The following is a 17737-nucleotide window of genomic DNA, read 5'->3' on the forward strand; positions in this document are numbered from 1 at the left end:
TGAGCAGATTGTGAAATACTCAGACCGGCCCGTCTGGCACCAACAACCATGCCAGGCTCAAAAATGCTTAAATCACCTTTCTTTCCCATTCTGACATTCAGTTTGGAGTTCAGGAGATTGTCTTGACCAGGACCACACCCCTAAATGCATTGAAGCAACTGCCATGTGATTGGTTGATTAGATAATTGCATTAATGAGAAATTGAACAGGTGTTCCTAATAATCCTTTAGGTGAGTGTATATATATACTGAAGACTGGTAAAAGCATGCCAAGACTAGTCATGGAGGAACGCTTGGGCAGGCAAGTGTACTGGGTGCAAGGTACAACTCCCTAGCATGTAGCCCCTGACATTTACACTTCAATATGTGAACAAGATCATCCCTACGACAGTCATTAAACAATACATGAGATGCAGATAAACATCATAAAAATAAAACAAACAGAGGAAAAAATAGGGATGTGTTAGGGATTATAGGGATATATTCAAAAGTAAACATATTGTCTGCATGTGAAGCAATCGCAGTGTTGTTTACACAGTCACACACACTCTCTTAACAGCACAGCTCAATGTTCTTCCTGGAATGTTCAGCCAAAATAATAATACAAAAAAAAAAGCCAGAGGGTTTTAAAGTTGATAAATTATGACAGAGTTTATAACTGTATTAGCATAATGATAAAAATAATAATGATTATTATTGTTATTAAATTACAAAAATATTTAAATTGACTGAGTAATGTGATATAATATCACAACAAAAGTGAACACAAAAGAGATCCACTAAAGAATCCATTCCACATTCCAGATCCACATACAATGTGGGGGAAAAAGTGCCAATAGAACTGGCTTGATGTTCACTAGAATTACTGTTAATTTTGCTGCTGCATTATCCAGTAGAGTAGTTAACGTTAAAGGTTTTCTTAATAGGCTACACATTACTTTAGGTAATTCTTCTCTATCTACTCTATTTTATAGTGAAATATGTAGTTACAGTGAGAGTGGTTTTGGTGTACCCCTAAAATTAACATTAAGAATTTGTTATGTTATTCTAAACAAAGTCTAATTTAAAATAATAATTTTCTGTTTTCGGCCCACTGTGTCCAGAATTTAAGGTTTTGGCCGAGAATTTTAATTTTTGTGCACTGATACAAAGAAACAAGCATAAAGTTAAGAAAAACATTTTTCTCTTGTTTAGAATGACTAAAGATGTGAAAGTACAATGGCACACATCTCAATATCAATTTCAAAGTTTGAACACTGGCAATAAGAATCTTTGTAGCAGATGGACTACTATTAAATCAAAATGTATAGAGTGGTGTAGCTATATAGCATAATTTATGGCTTTGCATTCTTTTAGAGAAAAGCTCCTCATTAATTAGCTTTAAATGGATGAAAGACCAGAGGAATGGGGGAAAGGGCTAAAAGGTAAAGGAACTGTAGCCACCATATAGAATAACCACACCTTATAACAAATCACTGAGGCATAGCATGAGGTTTCTGGGAAGGCATTCCCACAGTCGTCAATCATATGATACTTGAAAGGGGAAGTCACTCTGGAGACAGAGATCTGAGGAAGAACAGAGTGTGTCACTTGTTTCCTAAAGATAATGCTGCTTTGAAAGGGCCTTTGACTATCTTTGTTTTTCAGGTAAGCCGTTTTATTAGAAAAGAAGGATAACCACAAGACTCCAAACATTCCCTTTCAGATGGGTTTTTGGAAAGGCAGGTGAGATGAACAACTAAAGGAACATTTTGAGATATCCTGCCATGTCTAAGGGCTTGACCGATATACACACACATTGAATAAACCAGAGACTTACATCAAGAATGTAAGAATTTCTTAAAAGAAATAAAAAGAATAAAAACATTAACAAATATGTGCTAATGATGATGACGACGGTGGTGCTGAACTGTTTTGATGAGCTGAGTCGTTAAATTGATAGTTCACCCAAAAATGAAATTTTTTTATCATTTAATTATCCATATTGTTCCAAACACTTATGAATTTCTATCTTTGAAAATATGTGTCTCAGTCACCATTCATTTCATAACATTTTCATACCATGTGAATGTGACTGAAGCTGTCAGTCCCTAACCTTCTGCCTAGCATCTCCTTTTGTGTTCCACAGAAGTGAGTAAATTATGACAGAATCTTCTTTTTTGGGTGAACTACTCCTTTAAGTCTTGCACATCACAACACACAAACACAGATAAACATGCATTCCGCCACAATTGGCCATGCTCTGTAAATCATAGATTGAGTGAATGTGGTATGTGGATATGTGTGCTGGCATGCATTTCCCTGGCCCCTCCTGGGGCCCCTCCTTGCAGGCAGCCCAGCGCCTCGCCTGCCTCTCAAGTCATGGCGGCCAGCAGGGAGAGCAGACTTCCTGGCTCCACACTCATTGTTTGCTTGGCTGCTTCGGAGGCTCATGCAAGGCTGGATTACCATAAGAATACTGAAAACGTTCCTGTAGAGCACTCCCCTTCCAAACCTCCTGCTGCACTTCTTCTCTCCTGTCCTCCAACTCCCTCCCCCACTATCTTTCTCTGCACTCATATATCTATCATTCCATGCTAGCCATAGCACTTCCAAAATATCTGTCTGCTATCAACAAAGCTCTCTCACAGCCTGCCATTGGTTGCCCACATCTACAGCTGACTAGCTATTACTGGCTAAAACTAGCCAGTACTAGTACGCATGTACTAGCCAGTTCTAGCTTATGCATGTAAGAATGCATGCTTATTGGAAACACTACTCGTTGAGCAACTGCTATGCTAATCAATGCATAAAGCATTATACAGTAGAACCATCTTAATTGTACCAGTCCTCAACCTAAGCACAAGCTCCACTATTCACCATAATAGTAACACCCAAAAACTTTAACATAACAGAAACTCTTCTAAATAACAGTGGTGTAGTACTCTAGACCAGACTCGGTCCGAGGCAAAGATCATATTTTCAGGGTCTTGGTCTTGTCATGGACTCATGACCAATTTGACTCGGACTTAACCTCAAGTCCAGTCGAGTCCCTTTGCAACTTACTATGATCATGTTGGAGAAAGAATCGTCATTGGCTAGTAAATTTGTGTTTTTACTCGCCAGACTTTTGACAATATGTACGATTAATGTAACTAAAAAATATATTAAGCAAACTGAGAGAGGGGGCCTCTTCATATATATTCATGCAATATAGTATATTGTATTTTTTTTTAAATATATTTTTATCACATTTTAGCTTTTTAAAAATGCAAAAATTTAACTTTCCATCAATGTATATGATGTCATGAAATCAAATTTTTAATAATGATACAAGCTGTTGTGAATGAAAATTAGGGGGTCACAATTGTGAAATTTAGCAGACAATTAATTCTCAAACTAAAACTTGCGATTATGGCTATGATGATTAATTGTCTGTTTTAGTTGTTTCACGAATATGATGATTAATTACCACACAAACTCACTATGTGTGCTTCATGCACACAACAAAGTAATAAATTAATCTTGGGTCATAAAATTAAATAAGGGTATATGATTTCCTTTTCAGGCTTCAAGAACGTATGAAGGACAAATATACGTAAGTATAACATTTAAAATAATTAACATAATATTTTAATTATCAAAATATGTCTAAATAACTAAAATATATATCTCTCGTATTTGGCCGATATAATTTTGATCCATTGGACTTTTTCAAAGTTTTGTTTTCTTTTGCTTCTTTTGTAGTTATATTATATATTATGCAATAGTAAACTTTATAGGGAATTTCTGCCTTAAATTCTTCACTTTCACACATTATTTTAAGGCTCTCTGATTAACTCACAAGCCCTTATTTCTCGTGAAGGAAGACTATGAGATTCTGTTTCTTGCATATTATCATCTGCGCATCAACATAGGCTTAAGAAAATTAGGTTTATATTATGAGCAAAGAGTCAATAGTTCTTTAACTATACATTTATTACATTCATAATATTTTTAATGAATGTATTAAATCTTAGACTCAGCTTTTGTACTCAGACTTGGCCCTCTCTGGTCTTGGTCTTAACTCGTACTCTACCCTCTTCTGGTCTCGGTCTTGACTCGAACTCAACCTACTCTGTCTTGGATTTGACTCGAATGAGCTGTTCTTGACCACAACACTGCAATAAAACACTAACAAATCTCCCCATTTAAATTAATCTTAAAAGATTATATAACACTTAATTTTAAAATGTTCTCTTCCTATCAAGTGGCATGCAAAACAAGCTGAGAAATATAAATCCCCAGTCCAGTTTCAGTTAGATTTAAGTTAGTGTAAATTTAAAGAGACAAGTTCATTTAAACAATTCAGTTTACTTAAATGATGTCAGTTTTGTGAACTCAAAAGAAAGAGAAAGTTCTAAATAATCATCAAGGTTAATTTATTTGAACTAATTTGTATGATTTCATTCTCCCTACTTAAAACAATAATTATTTTGAGCATTAGGGTTTACAGTGAAATCCCTATCAACTGTCATTGCAATGAAAAGATGGACCTGAATATTCATTAATTTTTCCCTTCGTGTTCTGCAAGGAAGACATGAGTTTGGAATGGCATGAGGGTAAATTATGACAACTTTTCCATTAAAACTTTAGACACAGTTACTTATTCTTTATCATCATTGCTATTCTCCCCATTTAAGAACACTAGTAAAGTCATCAAAACTAGTGGTCGACCAATATGGGTTTTTTAATGGCCGATGCCGATATCCAGAGAGCAGGGTGCAGATATATCACACAATTTAATATAGTAAATGACAAACATACAATTGCTATAAAATATTTTTACATACAATTGCTCTAAATTTTCTAAATTTCACACAAAATTTGTAAAACAAAAAAAGAATATTGTATTTTAAATTGTAGATAGCACTTTCTTCTGATTTCTGTTTAGTCTTAAAAAAATGTTTAATTTATTTGTGCACAAATAAATTGTTAATATATTAGGAAGAAGGAAATAACAGTAAACACAGCAGTCCAGCAACAATGGATGGCATGTCCACGTTAGCAATCGCATTTCTTCAAAAAATGCAAAATCAAACCAAAATGTACATACAGTGCATAGTGAATAAGACATTTACTTATAGAACACATGAAGCACTTTTACCTTGAAGTTGCACCAGAGATTTAGTAAAGATGGGCCACTTCTATTAAAATGAATGGGAGAACTTAGAATGCCCAGCTGCAGCCAATGGTCAATGGATGTAGATAGGAAGTCCCGCCTTACAGGTAAAAGAACCAATCACCTTTTAGGTACAGACATTGCCTGTCAATCAACTCGATAACAAGAAGAAGACATTTTAATGCCGATTTGAAATATGTTCTTTGATTGTAATCTTGACACACCATTTTGGATATTTCAGTTTTTCCCCATTCAAATAGATAGGAGCTGCACTGTCATGACTGGTTCTTGGACACTGTGTTGCACAACTATTATTGTATTAACACGATGCACGTAACAACAAAACGTCTCTTCACATGCAAGAAGGCACCCTCAAGAAAAAAAGAAGACAATCGGCCAAACAGCAGGGCTCCAGACTATGACAAAATTGGTTGCATAAAATTATTTATTGCGACTATAAATTAAAAATCTAGTCTCCATTGGCAACAGTCGGGTTTTGTGCATTCATATGCAGTTTTGTCAAATATCATCTTGTGAGTCATTATATACATCTATGGAGCGTGCACCAGTGTGTCTCGTGCCACTTTTCAGCCATTCTGTTTTGGTGGCGAGCTCGCTGCACTGTACGCAACAACAACAACAAATCCAGCACGAAAGAGTCGTGACCAAATGACTCTTTTGAACCAGATCTTTTTGTACTTTTAATCTTTAATTAAAAGTACAGTATTGTGTACCATTATTTCCTCCTGGTAATTATTGATTGGGATCGGAGTAGCGCAATAAACTGCATCTGGGATTTCATTCAATTTGCACTCTTGTAGTCTCTGTGTCTGGGCCATCTGGTAACAGTAAAAGACTAAGGCAAATGCACATTATTCACGCTAGTGCCATCTTTGATTTTTAATAGGAATGAGAACGAGGCTAGATGTACAGTCTCTTCAATGGCATGAGTGGTGTAAAGCTGTATAAAGCTCCTAGATCACATCTGATTATCACAACTCGTTGTCTGGAGTTCTTTGTATACAGAATGTTCTTGGACAGATATATTATCAATGTTTTGTCTGCGGAAGGAGATTAAGATATATATATATATATGAGATTAAGCTTTTGACAATTGTTCACAACTATTACACAAGGTGCAAACATTCATTGATGCTCAAGAAGACAACTATACGCATACTATACTTTATGTAAATATCTTTAATGTAGATTGTGAAGAGCAGTATTAAATAAAAAACAACTTGCATCTCTTATGTTTGTATAAATTATGAAAGGGGTGTGAACATTTATGAGACAAATGTGAATGCAAACTTATCTTCTCAACTATATATACTGTTATTAAACAAAATTAATGGGTTATCATCTGTCTTCCTTCTCTTCAGCTTTCTATCTTGTTTCTGGACAGCAATTTAAATCGAGCAATTATATGATTTGGCGACTAAAAACAGCCATTTGGCTCCTTAATGGGTCCTAAATAATTTTTTTTAGCCTGTAGCCCTGAACAGGAAAATTTGCAGATATGTCGGTTGACCACTAATCAAAACAATTAAATAACAAAATGGAAGTATAGGAATTATGCAACAAATCAAACAAATGTTAAATGTTTATTTCAAAAGTGTAACAAAAATCCTGTTTTCTACAAAGACTACTAGCATTATAAAACAGTGAAAGAATTTATGCAGTTGGGTTTTCTTTTTCTATAAAACAAATTCAACTACTGCGCATTCCACTTTTCTTCTTTATAGGTAAAAAGGCAAGTCGAACTCCCATCAATCAAAATGTCTAGACACGCACCAGACTACAAGCTGCGCTGAGACGACCCACATTCAGACAGTCGTCTCTCTAGTATCACTTAAAGCAGGAGACATTTGCAGCACCAGCATAGACCCTGCCAATGCTAGCTCTCTATTCCAACAAAATTTAGGCCTAGTTTTATAATTTTTACAAATACAATTTCCTCACACTGAAGACACATGTTTTCCTAAAAGTCACTCTGTCTGAGGCCTTCTCAGATGTGTTTTGTTAATAGTGTCTCAGACACTATTTTGACTTCCAAGAGCCCAGTAGATCCTGGGAAACTTGCGCATGGGCTGCTGTGGGATGGGAAGATTCATCCTAGTCTGTAATTACAACACTGAGCTGAAAATAAGGCTTTGTGTAAGCAGACGTACACGCTCTAGCACATTTCATAACCAAATGTAGCCTTGCTCTCCAGAGGGTCTCACACGTCACTGAGACATATGATTGGGAGGGTCCATTTCTGAACACACCAGAAGGCCCATGCACAGTTCAACAAATCACAGATTGGCTCAACTGGAAAGAAATTGGACAGAATGTGCAATTTACACATTGTACACATGTTCTGCGTGGCTTTGTTGGTCCTGTATTGTATGTAGCTCTTCCTACAACAATGTCAACCAGCCTAGTTGTGTGCCAAGGAAGAATTTGGTAGATGAGGAGACAATATAATTTAGTTACGTGACCAAACAGGTTGGGCAACTATCCAAATTTTATATATATATTCTTTTAAACCTCTTTCTTTCACCTTCCTCACTGTATTTCCTTCTCCAAGCAATTTTGTAACTTGTATTGCATCACGTTGCATTTACTCCTTTAGAATGAATCTCTTCTATTTGTTCTCCTCATTTGTAAGTCGCTTTGGATAACAGTGTCTGCTAAATGAATAAATGTAAAATTTAAAATGTAAGGTTAGTGATTTTGCCTTTGAATAATGAAGGAATGCACAAAGGCAAAACAGAATATCATAACTATTATAACCTCTAACATCAAGAACTGTTCCGAGCACAATAAGATTTAAGATAATAATAGTTAAAAAATTATCTGTGTAGGAGGCATTATTTGACAGTTATTACAGCAGTTATCTGGGCTTCCAGAGCCCTTCAAGCATCAAAATAAGTAAATAAACACACGCATGACAAGGCGATCAAGAATAACCTATATATTTCGATTCAAAAGGTTGTTTAAAAGCTATTCCTCCACCGACAAGCTTAAATACAGGCCTGGTGTTGCGGGCCCGTGGACACGCGCACAACAGCACCGCTGCTGAAAAATCTCCAAGGGGAAACAATGGGTTCTTTTTCAAAGTTCCCCTAATCCAGACATTTCACAAGTGGGAATTCCTTCCTAACACATCACAGACCACAGTGCTGACCTGTTTAGGTCGTTCTGCCAATGCCTTTTGGATCCGGGAAACAAAATCCATATTACTAAGTGCCTGGTCCCCACGTGTATAGAAACACATGTAATCTAGCTGGCAAATGAATGTGACATTGCCCTCTTTCCCCCAAAAACACTAAGTGCAAATTGTTTTGAGCTGAAGGACGTTGCCCTGATGAGCAAAGCATGAAAGTGCACTTTATATGCAGGGTTCTGATGCCTGCATTTCTCTAGGCAGAACGGCTAATGGCTGCGGTAGCCGTTTCTTTGTTTTAAACAGATCATTTTCACACTCTGCACGGTTGTGCTGCCAGAATATCTGTTCAACTGTTCTTGCATGAGCCTGAAAATCAAGATGTCTGCCACAAGGTGTTTAAAAAGAAGCTATTTTTTCCTTGTTATCCACATACAATGATCAGCCACAACATTAAAACCACTTGCCTAATTTGTGTAGGTCCCCCCCCATCTGGCACCAACAGACATGCCACAGTCCAAATCACTGAGATCACATTTTTTCCACATTCTGATGGTTGATGTGAACATTAACTGAAGCTCTTGACACGTATCTGGATGATTTTATGTACTGCACTGCTGCCACACAATTGGCTGATTAGATAAATTGCATGGATGACTGTTGGTGCCAGATAGGCTGGTTTGAGTTTCTGTAACTGCTGATCTCCTGGGATTTTCACATACACACATGGAGTTTAAATGTATTTGGCTAAGGTGTATGTAAACTTCTGTCTTCAACTTGAAGTATAATATCTATAAGTACACTTCTGCCAGTGCAGTAAAAACTAAATATACTTATATTCAAGATATACAGCATTACCTGAAAGCAAGTCTAAATATCTTATAAAAAGATGGATTTACCTGAAAATCAAAATACTTTATAAGGATTTTTAGATATTTTTAAATATTTTATATTATATTCTACATTCTTATATAACAAAAAACAACTCTTCTTATAGAGCTACATATCGCCAATTTCTACACAATAAGATACACAGCTTGACAAATCTATTTCAACATGTCACTAGCAATCACTTTATAATCTAGCAGCAGCAAATGAGCGCGAGAGACATGCGTCCCCATGCCATAGTAAATCAGCAAGGTGCAGTTGGATCACTTCACGCGACTCATAGAAGAGGTGCTGACCGCAGAGAAAAATGCCAGTTTCAGAGTTTGTAATTATTTACATGACCTGCTTCCTTATTTTTTTAAACTTTTGCATAATTTCCTCATACTTTGCTGAAGTGCTCCTCTCGGACGCCATCATTACAGTTTTTTGTGATCTTATGTTACGTTAAAAGAGATCAAACAACTATTCGACAAAGAATGTTTTTGTCAACAATTTCAGTATTGTCAACGTAGTCGATAACATCGACTAATCACATCAACCCTACCGAGTTTGCCTAATTAGAGCAGCATGAGGATCATTAAAGGCCTCAGTTCTAAAGACTTTACTCATAGATAGAACGTGACATATGGACACTTTGATCTGAGATCCAAAGTGTTTTTAAAGAAACACACTTTAAAAGCTTGATTTTAGTCAAGACTGAAACAATAATTAGTGTTTGTTTTTTCCCTATTTCTCCCAATTTGGAATGCACAATTCCCAATGTGCTCCAAGTCCTCATGTTGGTGTGGTGACTCGCCTCAATCCGGGTGGTGGAGAATGAATCTCAGCTGCCTCCATGTCTGAGACCGTCAACCCGCGCATCTTATCATGTGGCTTGTTGAGCACGTTACCGCGGAGATACAGCACGTGTGGCTTCACGCCATACACCACGTCATTCATGAACAACTCACCACGTGCCCCAACGAGAGCAAACCACATTATAGCGATCAAGAGGAGGTTACTCCGTGTGACTCTACCCTCCTTAGCAACCGGGCCAATTTGGTTGCTTAGGAGACCAAATTAGAAGTCACTCAGCATGCCCAGTGACTTGAACTAGCGAACTCCAGGGGTGGTAGCCAGCATATTTACCACTGAACTTTAGTCTGAGTGTAATCAGTTTGTTTTTTGCAAAGTCAGACGAAAAGACATAGATAATGCAATTGTAGCTCAGCTTCATCCAGGATGTATACACGTTAATCAATTGGCCTATTTTGTGCACACGCTCCGAATAATAATGTGTTTTAACTCCTAGTATTTGTCATCCTTCCTTCAAATATATTCGATTATGCCATGTCATGTATACTCAGACAGATGAAGACTGTAGCTTGATTATAACGGTGTATGTAAATGTACAAAATTATGAAAAATGTGGACTGCTGAGAGATTTTGCTGATGCAGGCAAAAACGGAGCACACGTATCCAAAAATGGCACCAACTCACATTTCATAAACATAGAAAAACAAATCATATAAAATGGATGGACAAAATATTATAAACCAAAACCAGAATTAGTTAATGTCACTTTCCATCATGCTGTATGTGCATGTTTGAAAGTTTTCCTGGCTCTGCTCTTTGCAAATGTTCACCAGCACATATGAAATCTTCCATGTGCCATCCCAACATAACTTGTGTATACACGTGTGGTCTGTGTGTGTGTGTTGGTTTAACTCAAGAACAGATTTGTCTGAGCGATTGTATGGCAATCTTCAGCAGTGTGAGTATGGTTTATAAATGCGAGATTGTACAGCAACTGGGCAATGTGTTTATCCAGAAACACAGTAATGAAGAGGCTGGAGCTACATGCTGGAAAACTTCAGAGCTGCCCACAGGCGAGGGTCCTGTTTAAAGTCTGGCAGATCACACAGCCTCATTCAGCTCCACATCCTTTGCAAACATGTGGCTGCAATTGAGTGGAACAGTCCCTCCCTCCAGCCAGCCATCCAACCAGCCCCATGTAAACATCCCAACATCCAGCTTAATACATCACAGTCTGATTAAACTATGGCTCTGGGCAACATCTCAACTAAAGTCTAATCAAAATCAAAGCCCTAAAGTCCCTGAGATAATCCCAACACATTGGTTCCAACAGTGATGCTGTATGCATGGAGTTCTGCAGGTAAACACATATGTTCTCATATGTCTGTGGGTCATTAATGTGGAGTGGAACACTAGAGGTGGGCTGCAGGGGGATCTGGTCTCTGACAGACCAATCAAGCGCCAATAATTATGAGACAGGAAATCCACTGATTGCGTAGGCCTGTCCCTGTCTGAGGCATGGGGTTAAGGGTTAATCTCTGGTCTTCGGCAATCAAGGTTGCTGTATGCTCTCTCTCTCCCTTCGAAAAAACAGCCAAAGGTAAGGGAGGTGAAGAAAAATTGCAGCAGTCAGATTTTGAGACTAATGCAGTTGGCTATGACGTGAGCCTTTGAAAAAGAGGGACCCTCTGGCAACCGAGAGCAAACCACTTACCAGCAGTTTTATTTTACAAAGCATTCAGCCAAGTTTAGGAAGGCTTTTGGGAATTACAACTGGCCCTGATTAACAAAACAATAATATACAATATATAAAAGGTAAAAAAGGTAACATTTTGGAATGGAAGATAAAGTCACTCTTATAGTAGAGGAAGTAATGTACATATAGCAGATTTATCAGCAATTTACAAGGCTCTGAAATAACAAAGAAAAGATCTTACCTCACAGGGTAGCAAGTGTGGAAGTACATGATGATCTGGGGTACCACAGTATAGGCTAATCAGCCTCATAAGCATCAGCATTGAGAGGCAGTATCACCAGGCAAAAGCCACAAACTCACTAAATAAATCTTTGGAGTACCTAAAAAGAAACAGAGTAAAGAAAACTATGATTACTGTATATTATCTGGTGGGAAAAAATGGGAGACAATATTGCATTTATGAGATCATCACATCATGAGCCCATTATTGCATAAAAAAAGATCGTAAAGAAACAAAAAAACAAATAGAAAACAGCAGAAATCAGAAAAAAATAACTGTGTCAGACACTGTTTTCATACACTTTATGATCTGCAAATCTCCATACAATGTTCTTAGAGTACTTTTTGACCCTAATGAAGTTCAGAGATGAGGAAAAAAACTTTTATCTTGTGCTGACAACCACAATGTTGCAAAATAGTTTCTATAGGGTTTGAGTGGGTCTGATTATGAGGCCATGTTACCATCAACTTGCTTTTAGCCAGTGAGAGGTGTGTCCACTATTTATCATACACCTTCAGTGCCTGAAAAATAAATCTAAGAACAGACATAATGAGTAGTAGAAAACGGGGTTTTGCCAGAACACCCAAGTACAGAGATAAAATGCAAACTGCAATTTAGGGATGCACCGATCCGATACCTGGTTCAGTATTGGCTCCGATACTGAAGCTTTTAGACAGATCGGGTATCGGTATGACAAGCCCAATCAAAATCTGATACTGTGTGTTAGTCATGTTCGTTATGGTCAAGCTCTGTGAATCACAAAAGGCTGTGAATGCCGCTGCTCTGTTTATACACACACTTGCAGATGTTCAATAGTTTTGTTCACTTATAATATGCATTTAGAACAGCAACGGAGGTGCATTTTACCAGAATTTGAATAATAAGCGAATTAAACTACTGTGAACTTGCCTACAAACAGACACTTACAGGACTTCCAGAGGAGTTCAGAATGTCAAAATAAAAGCGTTAGGGTTTAAAAGTTAAAAACACACACACACATATATATTACTATTATAATATATTATTATTTGTTTACAAATGATAATAATATTTAAGTTGAATGGGTTCCAAAAAATAACTGTGTGAATGAAGAGTGGACTGATGTCTTACAAATAAATAAAAAAAAATTAAAAAAAAGAGATCTGAATCCTTTAAAGTCCAGATACAAACTGAAAAAATTTGCAAAAAAACAAAAAGTAATGATGACTCATACTGGAATTACTGTTATTTTACTGCTACATTATCCAGTATACTAGTTAATAATAAAGCATTTCTTAATAAGCTATACATTTATATTGAAATAATTTGTAGTTAGAGGTTTGTTTTACTTTGAATGGTCTAGCTCCGCAGTAATTGAGTGATCTTCTACCACGCTATATTCCAACACATTCATTAAGATCGCAAAATCCTGGCCTGTTATAATAGTTCCTAGAATATCAAAATCCACAAAAGGAGGTAGATCCTTTTCATATTTGGCTCCTAAACTATGGAATAGTCTCCCAAACACTGTTCGAGATGCAGACACACTCTCTCAGTTTAAGTCTAGACTAAAGACTCATCTATTTAGCCAGGCATACACCTAATTTATTCGAACCCACAATTAGGCTGCTTTAGTTGGGTCTGCCGGAACCAGAAACCAGAAACAGTGATCATGATCTCTAACTCTGCAATAAATGTAATGGCATCTATGCTTACATCTTTGTATTTGTTTCCCTGTCTCAACCTCGGGACTCCTATCCTGAGGTCACCAGAGCCGGCTGGATCCAGCACCATTCCTGCTTCATGTTGGACTCCACTGCTACATGTCGCAGAATGATGATGACTAAATGCAGCCGGTGCCAGCCAAACATCACTTCAATCTATTATGACGGACTTCAGAGGATGAACTGATGCCAACTCCAACCTGCATCACCTCGGTCTATTGATGGACTACGATCTTGAAATGGAATACATAGACTAACTATTGCCAACAAGCCTTCGTCAGCTAATTAACAAGGACAATTGCATCTATGTGAACTTCTGCAATTAATCAAGATGGACTTCAAAGACTTTGGTCATTAATCTTACAGTTCAAACACAATCGATGTTGAAACACTGACCCTTAACCCTTACTTAGTTTAATAATTTTAAACCATGATTTTAACTATGTATAAGTAATATTTACATTATATTCATGATGTTAGCCAGAGGGGAACTGGCCCCCACAGTGAGTCTGGTTTCTCCCAATGTTATTTTTCTCCATTAATCTACATCTTATGGAGTTTTGTGTTCCTTGCCACAGTCACCTACAGCTTGCTCACTTGGGTTATTAATACAATTATTATTTAATTATTTTTAAACACGATTAAGAATCGTTATTTTATCTAAATTGCACAATGATGATTCATCGACTTTATAGACATTACAGTTTTATCGTCTGTTAATGCGGATCTTCTGTAAAGCTGCTTTGAAACGATGTGTGTTGTGAAAGGCAAATAAAAATAAATAATAAAAATAAAATCTATACAAATAAAATATAATTGAATTGATAAGCCACATTCGCAAATACAAGTGAAACGCCCGCACTGTAAAACCCTGCTCTAGCACAGTATGCCAATGCAGAGTGAATACTAAGTCAGCCAATATGATGCCAAAACAGAGAGGTGCAATCAGCCTTTCACACAGGAGATCACTTTCTCCAAACAGCCTTTGTCCCAGAATTAAAATGAACAGAGACTTTGTGTGGATTAGTGCCTGATACAGGTCAGAAATGCTCCTCAGACAGTGTGTCACCACGCCTGAGACATTCAGATCCACACAGGTACCAGGAGTTGACCCCAATGCCCTCACTCAAAAAGAGGATTACAACCCATTTCTCTGGATATCCCAAGACCTGGAATTTGGATTTATCCCCGGATGCTTAAAGTTGAAGCTTTTTTAAGCCCCCAAAAAATGGCCATCTACTTGTAGTAAGGAAAGTAACTTTCTTTTTTTAATCAGAGTGGATTTTGTATGCACAAAAAATCTCCACAACAAACACTAGACTGGAAACATCAGCCTAATGCACAGCATGATTTGTGACATTGTTTTCTGAGTGCAGAGAGACATATAGGGTGAGAAGCCAGAGTTGAAAGATGAGGGACAGCTGTAGGAAGTGGAAATCAAACATTTGACATTCCATCACTACTTATAATTTCAGAGGGTTTAGTAAAACTAACAGGAAAGTATGAGAGTGTATAAAAAGCAATTGGGGCTCTGAGAGGAGACTAATACGATCAAAGCAAATGATCAGTCATAGCTAATTGAAATTAAAGCCCATGAAATGAGAAGGTTATTGTGGTTCACTGAGGCACTGGGTATGGGAACACAGATGCCTTGAGGGTGGGCTCAACCGTGCTCGCAACCTGCAAAGAGCTAAAAAAGCACCCACTCATTATTTTTACGCTGTGGTTGTGATTCTCGTTAATTTTTGTGTTTTTTTTTTTTATTTTTTACAAGGAAGTAAAACAGCTAGGAGAGAATATTCAGTCACGATTTAGCTTTGTGGAAAGGCAACCGCTGAGTTCAGGATCTTCCGGTTTACGAGACAACATTAAACTTGTTTACTATCAAATCATAAACTTAATCTGTTCATACAGTCCATGAGAACACTGCAAATATAGAAATTTCATTCAAATGATTAGATAATACCAAGTCTAAATGTGAACTCTTGGACTTCTCTTCAGACTTCACTTTTATAACTTTTAAGTTAAACAACTATATGTTGTTATAGTAGTTCCACCACATCAAGGTAAATCAGTCTATAAAGAGGTGTGACTGACCAAAGCCTAAAGATGAAAGGCGATAATAAATAATTAACCTTGAGCTCACAACAGTTGAGTGATGATGAACAATACCACCATGTAACACATCTGTTCATATTCACCATTTAGGAATTCTTACTCATTTCCTCTACAAAGCAAAAACCTATTATGGAGGAAGTCATTCAATTACAATCAGCCATTGTCCATTCATTTGGGTTACTGAAAGAGAAAACACAATATGTAGGCTACTAGCTCAGGGTGCTTTGTAAGACATTTAAATACAGGCTTTTCTACTGAAATATGCTTATCAAATACAGTCAAATGCATATTTTAAATAATGCATTATGAAAAATGGAGAAGCTAAATGATAGATTAGAAAAAGCAGGTTTCTGTTCTACTTTGCATTTCAAGTTAACAGTTGAAATAATCAAACTTGAATCTGTTTTTCAACTCTTAAATCCAGTCAATGAGTGTTTAACCTACAAGTACAACATTTAAAACCTGCTTCTTTAACTGTGGTAGCAGGGCTTGCTGGAGGGATCAGTGCTAATGAATGCTTTTTATGGAGGGTTTTGTTCAGGTTCAGCAGTGCAATGAGCACACGCAAAGTTCAGGCGAGAGTTTGACTGTGGAAATGGACAACTTTGAAGTTGTTTGGTTCTGTGTAAATGCCAAATACATCTCAGATTTGACAAACTACACTACAAATACACAGAACACAGTTAACATTCAATGTAGTAGTACTGTTTGGATATAATTAACAAATCGTTAAAATTTGGGAAGATCTTTCTAAAATATAATGAACATACGAAGCAAAAGGGATACCTAATACACACATATACATAACACTTTACAAAGAAGAGCAAGTATGAGCAAAAAAAAAACTAAGAGAGACCAAGGTGCCGCACTAGCAACATGTGTCAAGTTCAAGCAAGCCAATGCAATTCTTATTATGTCAATACCTGTATGACGCTAATATAATGGAGTAGCAATAGATGCATTTGGTAAAGCTAAACATTGGGAGGACTCAACACTGCCAATAATGGAAGCTAACTGCAACATACTCTCCTCTATTGTTCAGTATGCTCACAACTGCACCCTCCAACAAAAAGCTCCTGAAAGACATGGCAAGAGATAAAGAGAGTGACATGAAAAAATACATATCAAATATGAGGGTATTCTGCATTGTAAGGGCTTAACAAGGATAATTTTACATGTGGTTTCCAAACAAAACAAGTCTTTTTGGTGCAAATTCTTACACATATAAAAAGCATATGCTAACAAATTATTTGAAACGCATAAGCTCTGTAAAACCTAAAATGCTGTACCTACATATTTTCAAATTTAGATGTTACCAAAAATGGGTTTTGTAAGCTAAGTTTTCCCAAAACCCGAACTCAAGGCGGTTTGTGAAAGAGTGTAGAGATTGCATACGAAAATATGTCAGTCATTTACGGATTTTTAAAAACGGATTATTCCAAATGTTGTCTGCCATTTACCAAATAAAAAAAACAAGAACACAACATAAACCAAGTGCGTCAATTTGTTCTTTAAACCAAACCTGTACCTATGGCTTCAGTGCAAATTTCTTACACATATGCGCTCCCATCTAATTGAGGTGTGTGTGGTTTACGAGGAAGTTTTTTTAGGTTACAAAATTTAGGGTATTATGCTATAAATGTGGTTTCTAAACATTTCTAGTGTCCCCATAATTGAAATCGACATACTAAATGATGTTTCTTTTGAAAATGTAAAAATGCTGAATTTTTTTACGAGGGTTAGGTTTAGGTGTAGGGGATAGAATCTATAGTTTGTAAAGTATACAAATTATTAAGTCTATGGAGAGTCCTCATAATGATAGCTGCACCAACGTGTGTGTGGGCAGGTTTAAGTTTTTTTAGGTTACAAACTGGTAATTACTAGGGTATTATGCTATAAATGTGGTTTATGAGGACATTTCTAGTGTCCCCATAATTATAATCGCTTAAAAAAAACACACACACAAA

The 17737-nt window shown here is 36.8% G+C and overlaps 1 protein-coding gene across 1 annotated transcript in view; it reads right to left on the bottom strand.

Annotated features, from left to right (window-relative positions):
- Positions 1 to 17737, bottom strand: part of bmpr1ab (bone morphogenetic protein receptor, type IAb) — a 75550-nt gene that overhangs the window by 41294 nt on the left and 16519 nt on the right. The window contains exon 2 of the mRNA XM_052103418.1: positions 11911 to 12049. The gene's annotated coding sequence lies outside the window, so the exon portion shown is untranslated. The remainder of the gene's footprint in view (positions 1 to 11910; positions 12050 to 17737) is intronic.

Source organism: Xyrauchen texanus, chromosome 33 (assembly GCF_025860055.1).
Source record: "Xyrauchen texanus isolate HMW12.3.18 chromosome 33, RBS_HiC_50CHRs, whole genome shotgun sequence".
Classification (NCBI taxonomy): Eukaryota; Metazoa; Chordata; class Actinopteri; order Cypriniformes; family Catostomidae; genus Xyrauchen; species Xyrauchen texanus.